The 14,201-nt window shown below is 36.5% G+C and overlaps 1 protein-coding gene across 2 annotated transcripts in view; it reads left to right on the top strand.

The window, feature by feature from the left end:
• The window catches only part of GUCY1A2 (guanylate cyclase 1 soluble subunit alpha 2), a 401,728-nt gene that overhangs the window by 12,288 nt on the left and 375,239 nt on the right, over positions 1 to 14,201 (top strand). The gene's annotated exons all lie outside the window — the stretch shown is intronic.

Below are 14,201 nucleotides of genomic sequence, written 5' to 3'. Positions count from 1 at the left end.
ATGGTGAAAGTATTTATTGTATATTAAAAGGCCTATATGTCAGATCGAGTTTGAGCTGTTAGGGGGCAATTTAATGGAGGAGGGTTAGGGTTATGTCTTGGGAAATAATGAGAGTGAATGTCAAATGGGGGCAGATTGTAATACTCAAAGGCATTTCTAGCCTTCCTGTATTGGACAGAGATCTGATGTTAAGCTTATTTAATATATATCTGTGTCCTGTTCTTTCACTATTCTTTCTCATAGAATAGATGATTGGTACCGCAGGTCCCCATCTACCAGACTGATGACTGGTAACTAGTTGGTCTTTGAGAAACTCAGATCTAGCTTCTTGATTACTATATACATTATGTTTTAAAAGTTAGAACTAATACTTGAAAAATAAGAACATTCAGTTACATCATTCAATGCATTATTTATGGGCCCTAGTTGTTACACAATAAAGTTTCCATGGCTCAGACTTGGTACATTGCTTCTTGAGTATGAGAGCCTATGGGATTTAGAGTAATGGGTGGCTACCAAAACATTTCCTAATGTATTGGAGAACATAGCAGATTGTTTTTTTTATCTGAAAAGGTAAAAATTAGTTCCAGTGAATCAGTCTAAATAAACAGTCTAAATAAAACATATGCAGTATCAATTTGTGAGTAGGTGAAGTTCAATAAAGTACCCTTAAGAGTTAAACAATTTTCATTTTGTTAATCAGTCTTTGATAGTCCCAAAGACTCTCCTGTGTGTTTCAGTGCCTCAATGTCATCATTATGAGTCAGTTATCACTGTGCTATAGATGTGTGGACATCCTGGTAACTGGAGTGATTGATTGATTGATTTTTTCATTATTTTTTCCTCCAGTTTTTTTGAGATATAATGGACATACAGCACTGTATAAGTTTAAGGTGTACAGCATAATGATTTAACTTATATACATCATGAAATTATTACCACAATAAGTTTAGTGAATATTCATCATCTCATATGGATACAAAATTAAAGAAATAGAAAAAAATAATTTTTCCTTGCGATGAGAACTCTTAGGATTTACTCTCTTAACAACTTTCATATGTAACACACAGCAGTGCTAATTATATTTATCACGTTGTACATTACATCCCTAGTACTTGTTTGTTTCATAGTGATTCGATATTTCTATACATTTCAAAATGATCATCATGATAAGGCTAGTTACCATGTAAGTGGAGTGTTTTAGATAATCAAATGCTTTACAATATGAAATTTCCTCTACATAGGAGCACTAAGGAACTAAATGGTCCTTGCAGTCTGAAAGAGTTAATATGCGTGCTCAGTTTCTCCTCTTCCACCAGGGAGTCTCAGGCAATGGGAGGCAAATTAGGCATGATTTGAAAAAAAAGGTTTTTTTTTTTTTTTTTAATACATTTGTTTGTTTATTTATTTATTTATTTTTGGCTGCGTTGGGTCTTCGTTTCTGTGCGAGGGCTTTCTCTAGTTGTGGCGAGCGGGGGCCACTCTTCATCGCGGTGCGCGGGCTTTTCACTATCGTGGCCCCTCCCGTTGCGGGGCACAGGCTCCAGACGCGCAGGCTCAGCAGTTGTGGCTCACGGGCCCAGTTGCTCCGCGGCATGTGGGATCTTCCCAGACCAGGGCTCGAACCCGTGTCCCCTGCATTGGCAGGCAGACTCTCAACCACTGCGCCACCAGGGAAGCCCTGTTTTGTTTTTTTTAACTTTTAGAGTTCTGTGTATAATTTGGTTAATGTGCTTGTCTTGTTTTTTCTTGAAAAATGCCTGTTAGTGTATGTGTGTGTGCAGGATGGGTGGGGAGAAGGGAACTGGTGGACAGAGGCTACAATGTAATTAATGCTGCCTTCTGTTTTTTGTTTTAATTTTACTTTGGGGAAATAACTTTTCTGGCTCTGTTTCCCATCTCTGAAATCATATGTAATAATACTAATTTCTCACGCAAGGGTAAATATGTAGTAAAATGTGAATAGTGAACTGAAGACAATGTGTCTGTTATTAATTGCTTCGTCATGCTGCTATGCTGATTGCTTGAGGACTAAGGCATTGGTTCAGATTCCTTCACTCTCTACATTCTGGGAAAAGAGCAAGTTTTAGAGTCAGGCACTAACCCTGGTCATTATATTGTGAATTCTTGGATAATCCTCTATAAGGCTCATTTTCTTATTTATAAAATGAAGGTAATAATTTATAGGATTATGAATATTAAAAGTATAATGCGTACACAGTAATTGGAATACAGTAAATGATCAATTAATTTTGGTGGCTTTCATTAACTGCTTCTTATCTGCATCTTACTGACCTGCATATTGTAAATCACATCTCCTGGTAACTTGAGTTACCTCCAGCCGCATCTTTTCTAAAACCTGTAGAAATTTCCTTCTTTATGGTTGTTGCTCAGCATTCTCCTGCTTTTTATGGGAAATATTTTTTAACTATCTTGGGTGCACATTTCAGAGTTATGAAATCTCCCAGAAATTACCTCCCAGAAATCTTAAAAATAAATGTATTCTTACTGGTCACTTGTTTATTCACTCATTCCCTTACCCCTCACATTCATTCATTCAGACAGCATTTATTTAGCAAATGAGTACTTATTGATTCATTTAGAATGCACTCAATATGCATTAAACACACACAAGAAGTGGGGCATTCAGACAGAAATTTGATATGATCCATTTGGATTTAAAAAATGTAAAACTGGGCTTCCCTGGTGGCACAGTGGTTGAGAGTCTGCCTGCCAATGCAGGGCACACGGGTTCGAGCTCTGGTCTGGGAAGATCCCACATGCCGCGGAGCGGCTAGGCCTGTGAGCCGCAATTACTGAGGCTGCGCATCTGGAGCCTGTGCTCCGCAGCAAGAGAGGCCGGGATAGTGAGAGGCCCGCGCACCGCGATGAAGAGTGGCCCCCACTTGCCGCAACTAGAGAAAGCCCTCGAACAGAAACGAAGACCCAACAAAGCCATAAATAAATAAATAAAATTAAAAAAAAAAATGTAAAACTGCTCTTTAAAAATTACCAAATAATGTGCATGACAGCTATTTCTGCCCCTCTTTTTCATCCTATCCCAACCTTTCCTTATTTGGCATATGGACATATGGAGGACATATGGACAAAGGAAGGGTCTGTATGTAAAAGATCAGTTGAAACTGTAATGAAGATGATGATACTAGTAATAATAACTGATGATTCACCATGTGCTGGGCACTGTACTAAATGCTCTACACATTTTATTCTAATTTCATACTCACAACGGTAATGTAGGAGTGATGCCTTACTATGGTCTACAAGTACCAAGAGACTACCTCTCTGACCTCACCTCATGAACTGTAATCTACATTTACGGTTCTATAGTACACTCCTTGAACATTCCAGGAAAGTATTATCTTGCCTCAGGACTTGTATTCTATACCCCTGTGTCAGAAATAACCCCTCAGTCCAGTTCTCCACATGATTGGCCTTTTCTTGGCTTTCAGACTTCAGCTCAGTGTCACCTCATCAGACAGTAGCTCTCCCCCACCAACCATTCTCTTTAACATCATTGTTTATTTTGACCAGCACTCACTATCAGAAGTTATCTTTTTATTTACTTACTCACTTATGTATTGTCTTCCCTCACTGTAATTTAAGCTGTGCAAGGGCAGGAACCTTGTCTGAGTTGTTCATAGTGGTCTTTGTAGTGCCTAGAATAGTCCTGGCTAAAGGCAGGTTCTCAGTACCTCTTTATTGACTGAATAAACGTCATTTTGTTAGAAGTCTTAGTACCTAGAAAAGAAAGAGCATAGTTAAAAAAAAAACCTTACAGGGTAGAAGAAGAATTAACATGTGTTAGGCAACTACTGGGGATCCAGCATTAAGTGTTTTCATAATATGTATCATTGAATTTTCAAAATAATCTTATGAGAGATTGAAAGAAGTTGAGTGACTTGCCTGTGATCACAGTTAATTACTTACTGATGGAGAATAAGAGTAGAATCTTGGTCTGTTTAGCTCCAAACTCTATTTCTTCCACCATATTTGTATATTTCACCCCACTGAGTGTGGTGGACATTGTGATGTACTGCCTAGATGCCCCTACTTTAGTAATGATGGACTTACTTCCCTAGATGCTAGGAGTGCTGCTGACAGTGACCCTCAGCTGTCAGTCTCCTATATGTATTACCTGGACTGAAAAGAGATGCTTTGCCCAATGTCATTCCCCATTCCAGTGACTAATCAGCATATGGATGTGAAGACTTGCCCCTTTTGACCTAATTCAGCCAACTTTGAAGGTAGAACTCCACGTAGGGTCAGCGGTGGTCTCCACTGCGACAGCATCACAGTCCAACTTCTTCCTCTTTCATGGGTATTGATCCCCGGAGTACCCCTTAATAAGCTTTCTGCATTCTAATCTTCTCAGAGTCTGCTTCCCAGGGAACCCTGCCTACAATAGTGTGTTTGAGAATTGTGATGACATTAATAAAAGTGCAAAAGTCAGCAATGGGAAGGTGATATTTGGAAGGAATATAATGATAACCTTGGATTTGGATTTTTTGAATTTAGGTGCAAATGGTTGGCTCTGGACTGTGAGTTCTTTGTGAGCTTGGTGTTATTGGATCACCAGCCTCAGCACAGTGCCTGTCACATTGTAGGCAGAAGACTCAATAAATAGACTATTAAAGATTTAGCATTGGAGTTTGGGTGACAGTTCATGGAGGTAATAGCAAATATCTTGAAAATTGACAAGCTGTCTTATTGAAAGAGAGGAAAAATAAGAAGAGTAGAGAATTGAAAAGCAGTATAGAAAAGGGAAGCAGAAGAATGTAGGTGCTAGGATGCTTTTTTGTTTGTGTGGTGGGAGGTGACTGGAGAGCAGCTGGAAGCAAGTGTTGTAATGGTTGATATTTGAAAAATGATGTGAATTTAAGACTGGTACTTTCAAACCCAGTATGAATGAGGTTTCTGGTGGCCTTCAGAAGTGATGTCAGTCGTGCAACTGAGAAGGAAACCTGTTTAATGAGATTTAAAGAGAGAATATATGATGAGTAAACAAAGGATATCATGGGCATAAATTTGTCTTCCAAGACATTTGGCAATACAAGGAAAGAGAGGTAGTTGGCAGGACCTGTGAGGCCAAATCAAAGTTTATTAAAGAAATGGAAATTCATGTTTGAAGGTAACAGAGTAGTCAAAAAAGCTGTAGATGGATGAGATAAATAGGCTTTGGGAAAGGATAGCATTGATTTAGAGCCATTCTGTAGCTCCTTTGCCAAAAGTAAGGATACTTATTTCTCTGTACCCAAGGGGAATACAATATGGCATAGTAGGAGTACAGTGCAAAGACAGCTATCAGATTTTGGTTTTATTTACGCCTGATTTATCACAATCTTATCTTGATTTTATCACTATAACTCATTGGTCAGTAATTTTGTCAAATTTAAATTGCAGTTCTCTAGGTATACCTTAGCTGTGGCAGCTACACTGACCATGGGATGTCAAATGAGGTCTGAAATGTTAGTAATTCATTCTTCAGAAATTTTGTATTTAAACCATGAAGTGTACATTTTTGGGTATATTCCATTGTAAATCACTTTTTGAAAACTTCAGATTTACTCTCATTCTTCTAAAGATAAGACTTTGTAAATTGATTTATGCTTGTACTAGCTTGTTCTCTTTTAGTTTTAAAGGTAATTTGAGATACATATTTTATGTATAGAACCCATATTCTTACCATCTCTGTGTCTGATATGACTTTGTTTAGCATTGGACCTCTTTTTGACATTGATGAAAAGGTCACTAAAGGAAGGAATCTTGAGGTATTAGGAGCCAAATGAATAGGACTCTATTTTGTTATACTGAATATATTTTACACAGTTGAAAGGTGGTGTGGAAGGCAAAATAAGGCCAAACAAGACATACACAATCAAACGGCGCTTCTTGGCCCTCTCCCTTTTCTTTTCTGGGGGAATTTTACTCAATTTCAGCAAGCAAGGATTTTTGTCTATTTTTATATACTTCCAAATCCCAAGTCTACTAGTGCCTGGCATGTGGTAGCTGATTAGTAAGTATTTGTTAAATGATTAAATTTAGAGTGAATATAAAGATATTTATTCTAACTATACTACACAACTATACTAACTATACTACACAAATAAGAAAGAAGTAGGGTGATAAATACAAATGCATTTTAGAAAAATAAAATCAGTAACAGGAACAACAAAATAGACAAACCATATACAAATGTAAATAATTATTATATCCTATTATCCTTTATTCCTTCATCATATATTTACTATATACCCTCTATACATGCTTGACTTTATTGTGTCCTGAGCCAAAATATAAGATCTATGGAGCACAAAATGGCTCTAGTCATCTGCAGGGTTAAAAAATAAAAAGTATTTTATTGGATTTTTATCCAGTATTTTACTGGATTTTCCTTAAATACTCTTGTAATATGCTACGTGAGTCAACTTACATTATATATTAGGAAGTAAGAATAAATTTTTTCTACATGATCTAAATATATATATTTTTAAAAATTAACATTAGTTTATTAAACAGATATTTGTTGTTGGCCTTTTCTGTGCCAGGAATTTGAGATGTCTCAATTATAGAAAATATTTATAATCTGCGCTCCCCACTGCCCCCGTCTCCTCCCTTACCATTTTTTCTTGTGATTCTGTTGCAAACACTTCAGGGATAAAATTTAAGAAAGATTTTATCTTTCTTCCAACCTCTTTTTTGTATAAAGTTTTCCCAAGGGAAAGCAAGAACTTTTGGAAGAAAAATTCATATTACACCAACAGCAAATTTAGGGAGTACCTGTTGCTGCACTAGTGAGAAGCCTGTCATCTCAATTTAGTAAGTTTCTGTAGATCTCAACAAAAGAAAAATATATCTCTTTTAATGCCTGTTGACCAAATTCTCAGTGCAGGGTTATTCTGAGCTTGTCTTCCAATTTCATTTTTTCCTTGTGTGATTGGTTTAATTTGCGTATGGGAGATAATTTGATTTTTGAATGTTGTCTTACAAATATTTGGTCTCTAACTTAAGGAATTTATTTGTTTTCAGAAAGGAAAGAATGCAGAGACCCTTACAAATTGTATTTTTATCATATATTTACAGATATAACCCTGAGTTTACTTTAATAGCATTTTTGAAATCTATATGTTTATCTGTCTATCTATCGATCGATCTATCTCTCTATTATTGATTATATAGGTCAGAAAAGAAATGACTCTGTCTGATTCTGAATTTAAAAATTTAATTCAGTAGAAATCTGGAGTAGGTATACTTACTCTCATTGTGTCTTTTTAAAAAAATTGCCACAGTAATGAAAATGTCTTTTGCCTCCTTAACAAAGAATCTGCCTCCAAAGGCATTTATTGTAAGCAGTGATAATGATGAGATGATTATGTTGTAATGGAACAGACTGAGGGAAAGAATAAATTTTAGCTACATATTACTGTAATTCCATTTGAAACTTCAGGCAGATATGAGGAAGTTTCTAGTGTGGTTGCTGGTGAAGAATGATTTATTGTTTCCTCCTGATATAAAGATCAATAAACACTTTGTAGACATGACATCATTTGCAAGCTATAAAGCCTCCCTTTTTTTTCCCCTCTTATGTTAACTCATTGCCATTATAAACACATTTCAAAGAAAACTAATCTTTCCTTTTGTTCTGAATTAAGTTCTTTCTCCAAAAGCGTGCTTGCAAAGTACAAACCTAACTTTCCTGCTGAAAGAGAATGGGTGAGATTCTTCCACAGCTTGCAAGGGGCTAACTGTGAGAATTGTGGTGTGTGAGGCTGCTGCCTGCTGGTTCTTTAAGCACTTAGGCAGTTGTCTCCTTATTCAGCTGCATTCTTGGGATGGGAGTGGGGGAGGATGGAGGAAATAAAATACTACTTTAAGTTGTAAATGTAATTTTCCACCATTAACTTAGCATTCTTGACTACTGAGAAATATCTCAGTCTCAAATACATAGTTAACATAGATACCCAGTTATTTTGATTATAGCAATGGGCTATATTAATCAATGGCATTAATGATGACTGTAATGAAATTAACAATTCCATTGGATATGTAGTTGGAAAAAGCATTTTACTACAAGTTACCCCAAGAGACATAATTTTTCAAAGAATACACTTTCATTTTTCAAAGAATACACTTGCAAATACAGGTCAATGAAAATGTTACAGTTATAAAACTATAAAATATGAATCTAAAAGTAAGATCAGAACAACAATTTTTAGCCATTAGATAAGGTATTCAGCCACTTTATGTGATCTATAAGTCAAATCAAGATATGCCTGTCTAGAAACATCTTAAAAACCTAAAGTAACAAAGTTTATTATTTTGCTCTTCCAGAGTAACTAGTAGAAACAAAAGCAAAGTCATATCAATGTCAAGCATATCACAGTTTCTGCCTTGGCATTTTATACTCATGTAAACTCTGATATATTATGAATTAAGTTTGAGAAAAAATTGTAAATTATTTACTTTTGGTAGTCCTTATTCTCAATCTCTCTCTCCCCCCTCCTCATCTCTATCTCTATCTCTATCTCTTTCTCTATCTCTATCTCTATCTCTATCTCTCTTGATTCCTATAGCAAAACCCCTTGCCACAAAAATCTGCTATGAGTCTCTCCCACCAGACAAATTGGACTATGTGCATTTTACATACCTTATGTTAAATTATTAATTGAAAAGTACTTCTTTTTATTTTAAGCGCCTTTGCAGGAGTGAAAAGTAAGTTTTGGAGAGAGCCTTGAGGGGATGGATAGGATGGGGATAGCTCTCTTGGTGCTCCTAAAATCAAATTTGGTGTCTGGCTCCACAATGCTCTGACATATATTGACGACTATATGGAAATGTGTATGTCTGGGCACTTCTTACACAGCTGTATGAAGATCTCTGTAGACACAGTAAATTATTTAATATTTTTGGTCTGTATGAATGATGTAGATATATTGGTGGACAAAAACAAAATAATAATATATAGCACCTTTGATTATGTGGCATTATACTTATTAATTTTATATCATAAACTATTTTCTGTTACTTTTAAGAACTATTACTGCTACTTCAGGGTTCATTTAAAAGAAGACCCATAGGACTAAATTGGGCTTATGTTGTCCTTATATTTTATAATGCCTAGAGATTCCAGAGACTTGTTACTTAAATGAATAATTTATGGATTAATATGTATTATGCCAATTATTGATGCCCCTGCACTAAATTTGCCTTGGAAATTCCAATTAAGAGCCCTTATGCATGCAAGGAAATTAAAATGATTTTTTAAGACTGAAAAATAGTGAATGATATCTAATTAGTACCTTGTTCCTAAGCATCATATCATTAAAACTGTCTGTTGTTTGGTGTGAATATGTGTACATGATTTGTGTGGGTCAACATTTGATATTTGTATAGCTGAATGCCAGAGCAAGATATTTAAAACTCTTGTAGTATTCTAGAAAGAATTTGAGAAAAAAAATACTGTGCCAGAAACATTTCCCCTCTTCTGTAGGCAACTGTTCTTACATCATTTTACTCTCTGCCCCTTTTCCCCTAATCTTCTGTTAGGTAGTTAAGACAAACAAATGGCTAAGAAATACTACATAGATAAAAATTTGGTTCTAATGTGAGCAAGTTTAATGTTCTTTGCTGGAGGTCTTCTACAATGACCTCTATATCAATTCACATTATTATAACCAATTTTGTGATAAATGGCTTATTTTGATTAGTTAGTTTTTAGTGTGAGCAGATTTGAAGAGAATTTTGAAAAACCAGGAGCTTTCACCAGATATATTTTTTAACATCTAAAAACACGAAACATTAGTGACATCATTTTTTTCTTCTTGATTTTCCCCACTTCAGGACTATGAGAGAATGATGTGCTAACCTATACTTTCCATACAGAAAAACCACAAGAAATAAGTGATATCTATTTAAAGCTTACAAAGCATGTTTTATAATACTCATTTTGTCACCGTAATTCACTCAGGAAATGTATGAAGTAAGGAGGTCCAATTTAAGGATGGGGAAACCGAAGCTCAGAGGGGAACAGTAACTTGCCTAAAGTCAAGAAGCTTGTAACCACCTATTTTAGTGCCTGGTTTTCCTGTTTCAGGTCCTAAAGCTCTTTTCACCATGATGTGACTTTCAACATGTCCATGAATTGTTCAATAAAGCAATTTAGCAATATACAATATTGTTCACATAGATTCCTTATTTCCTATTTTGCTTCCCATATGTTTCATACTTTGTGACTTGCAAATGGTGGCTGATAGCAATTTCCTGCTGGTTTTCTTGAACCTTACCTCCTGTCACCAACTGTTTAGTTCCTGACTGTGCTGTGAGTTCATATAATATAGACCTGTGTTAGAAATGACAAAGGGTTCTTTCTTCATCAGGGCTCTGTCTCTAGGCTGACCTAGTTTGCCTGTCCACTGTCATGTTTGTATGCTCCAGGCTCCCATGGGTGAGGCAGCTATGAACGGAGTGACAAAAGCTACCCTCACTGCCAACAGCTTAACTTATGCTGCAGAGTCTGGGGACAGCAGACATTACTAGTCATATGATTTCCGAATATGAAGGAAGTCATGATTATCATAGAAATAGTTACGTTCGTAAGGGTATACATTTCTCTTCACAGATCATATATAATTATGCTGTAATTAAATAATTTACTAGAAGGAATGAGGAAGCAATACAATAGATATTATACAATGGAGTGATACATAGGTTAAAAAATGTGCTCAGGTAGAGTTAAATGAAAAAAATAAGACTTTTGATGTCATGAAGTATTAGTATTCTTTGACTTGCATATTTTTTCTGGAAAGAAATGTGATTATTCTGTACCTCTAGCTTAGGAATGTAGTTCATCATAAACATTGATGACATGGCAGTCATTATCTGCCAAACATCTGCCTAGTAAGCAGATTTCATATCTGTTTGGATCATCAGGTTATAGTCAACACTAGATCTGATTATATTTAGACCCTTGTTGAGTTTTATCTTCCAGGAGAGGTTGAAGCAGTAGAGCTGAGCAGGACAATCCCTGCGTAGTATTTTGATGGTTTCGGCATATTTCAGCATCTGAAACTTTTAAACTCCAAGGACTTGGGCTTGTCTGAGTCCTGAAATCAGACTCTTAGCCACTGACTGGCTAAACAAAATGCCCATGGCACTTTGGTTGGCGTCTGAATGACAGTTTACTTTTTTAAAGTGAGCAATAACTGTGAAATGAAGCTTAGTACTCAAAGTCTGCATGGTCAGCACTTTTCTTACCTATTCAGGCTACATGAGGAGCCAAGTCATAACCAAAAGTTTGCTTTAATCCATGGAGAGCCAGAGCAAAATGAATTTCATGCCAAATTATTTAATCCAGTTTAAGGGTCTATCTGGTTGTAGGGAAGGCCTTGACAATGAGACCTGATGATCCATATTCATTCATGAGACTCTCATTTTAGTTAAGATGGTTGAAGAATTTTCCTTACCTTAAGAATAATTTATCTCAATGTGATAGAGGACCAGTATGCCCTTGAACAGTATTAGAGGTAATGTTTCATAAACTATTCTCCTCCCTTCTCTTTCGTATGGGTTGCCCTCTCTAACTTCACCCACTTTCTGTTGCTCAGTAGCCTACTTTGTCTGGAGCTATACCATGGCTGGTATTTGAAGGTAATTCCCATTCACCCATTTACAAACTATTGTTTAAGCTGGTGCATTTAGGGTTAACAAAACATTTCCCTGTTTTATGAGTTAGTTTTATAACTTAACTGTCAAACAGAAATATCACTTCCCTCATTTCCAGGCTCTTGTTGGGAAACACCTCACTGTAACTTCCAGGTACTGGAAACAATAGGGAATTCTTTGGAAATGCTCAAGTGGAGGCTGCAAAGATATTTTAAAAGGCTAGAAATTATTTCCTGACATGAAGGTCATTGCTAAACCTGACTTGAAATGGCACTAATTAGCTTGGCAGCATATAATTGGCATCTTTGGGCTATGAGGCATGCCTGGCAACAGTCCTAGGCATTAGACATAGTCAGTTTAGTTCAATTTAATAATTTTTTGACTAGTTCCTCACCAACAGATGTTTGCATAGAATTAACATATAACACATATTTGTATACTACTTCATAGTTTTATTTCATTTGGTGCTTACACCAACCCTGAGAAACAGTTATGCTAGGAATTCCCCTATTTTATAATATAGGTAATAGAGGTTCAGAAAAATAAATGCTGTATCCAAAATTATACAGTCTAGGGCTTCCCTGGTGGCGCAGTGGTTAAGAATCTGCCTGCCAATGCAGGGGACACGGGTTCGAGCCCTGGTCTGGGAAGATCCCACATGCCACGGAGCAACTAAGCCCATGAGCCACAACTACTGAGCCTGCGCGTCTGGAGCCTGTGCTCCACAACGGGAGAGGCCGCGACAGTGAGAGGCCTGCGCACCGCGGTGAAGAGTGGCCCCCGCTCGCCGCAACTGGAGAAGGCCCTCGCACAGAAACGAAGACCCAACACAGCCAAAAATAAATAAATAAATAAATAACAAAATTATACAGTCTAGCTAAGACTTAATTATCCCTTTCAACTGTAACCTTTTCTGCCTTGGTAAATATAGAACATTGTATTTCAGTTTAGAGGCGCAGATTAAAAGCTTGGCTTTTGGAGGCAGTCAGATATAGATCAGACACTTAATAGACTTAGATACTTACTACCTAAGTGACTTCGGGCAAGTTTTTTTTTAACTTCTCTGGGTTCAATTTTCACATTTATAAAATTGGGGTAAGACTTCCTCTCTTACAGGATTTTTGTGAGGATTAAATGAGTTGGGGCATGTAACGTGTTGGACCAATTGTTTGACACTTAGCACTCAACTTCTATTACAGTGTTGAATCCAGAAAGCTTACTCTTATTTCACCTTGTAGACTGAGTCAGCCCTGTGCCATCTGTGAGGTCCTGTTTGGTTTAAGGGTTTAGGGCTGAAGTCATGTTTCTCCAAAGGTCTGCAATAAAGCAATATCAATTTTCCTGAGATGTCTAGAAGCGGTACCATCTTGTCTCATAGTCAGGATTTTTATTCAGACAGCCAAGTTGGCCAAGATGGTGACCAGGAAAGCATGTTTCTCCTGAAGTTTCCCTATTAAGAAGTTAATGATCCTACCAGAACTATTTAAATAACAACATTTTCAAATTTGGGGAAACGATTTTCAACATCGTTTTCATATCTATTACAGAAAAAAATAAAAGGAAATAAGGGATTTCAGTTAGGTACATGGAATAACTTACTAATGGTCACCAAAGTGAGATAAATTACCAATGGAGGCAGCAGCTTGTGGAAGAAATAGCATAGGAGACCTAAGTTCTTGTCTAGTTGATGTCTCTTTCCAGCATGTAGCTGAGGCAAAACACTTTAACCTCTCTGAATCTCAGCATTTTCATCTGTAAAATGTGGATACTTATATCTGAGACTTACAAGGTTGTTGTGAATATATAATGAGATGAAGGAAAGAAAGTAATTTGTAAACTGTGAAGTGTTATACAAACTGAAGGTGGTGTTATTATTTTCTGGTGTTCGTTGAAAACAGAAATTCTTGGATTACTTAAATGTGCTCTTGCCTGAGGTGGAGAAGAACTAATAAATAGCCCTTTGAATCTGTTTCAGTTCAAAGAATATATGTTTTCAGATTAAATCAGTATTGATGGTGTTAGGTCTTCTCAAATTGAAATTCAATGGCTCATTTGGAAGGGCATTAAAAAATAACAAAGGGGAAGATATTTGTAAAGCAAAGATATTTTGTATAGAAAGACTTCATTATCACATTGAATATATGTTAAATATATTCAGTTTAAAATCAATAATTAAATGGTAATGAACACTGTGCTCTGCTAATTAGTACTTTTTTTTTTTTTCACAGCAGACAACCGAGCATTGTTTTTGTGCACTTCTTTCTAATTGTATTTCAAGTTCTTTCCAAAACAAGGCCCTTAGATACCCCAGGTTCAATATGCCCCTGGGCCTGGTCCTCTGCTGTCTTGTATTCATGTGTGGGTATTCGTTCGTTCACCAACATTAAATCCCAGGATAGGTGTGATAAAACAGGACTCCCTCCTCCATGGCACAAGTCCTTTGCTGGTTTCAGAGGTGGATGGCGGTCTTTGCAGAAAACACACCGGAACTTTTTCTTGGAACTGAAGTGGGATGAAAAGTG

This window comes from Eschrichtius robustus, chromosome 11 (genome assembly GCF_028021215.1).
Source record: "Eschrichtius robustus isolate mEscRob2 chromosome 11, mEscRob2.pri, whole genome shotgun sequence".
NCBI lineage: Eukaryota > Metazoa > Chordata > Mammalia > Artiodactyla > Eschrichtiidae > Eschrichtius > Eschrichtius robustus.
This window is presented reverse-complemented; position numbering and strand designations above follow the sequence as displayed.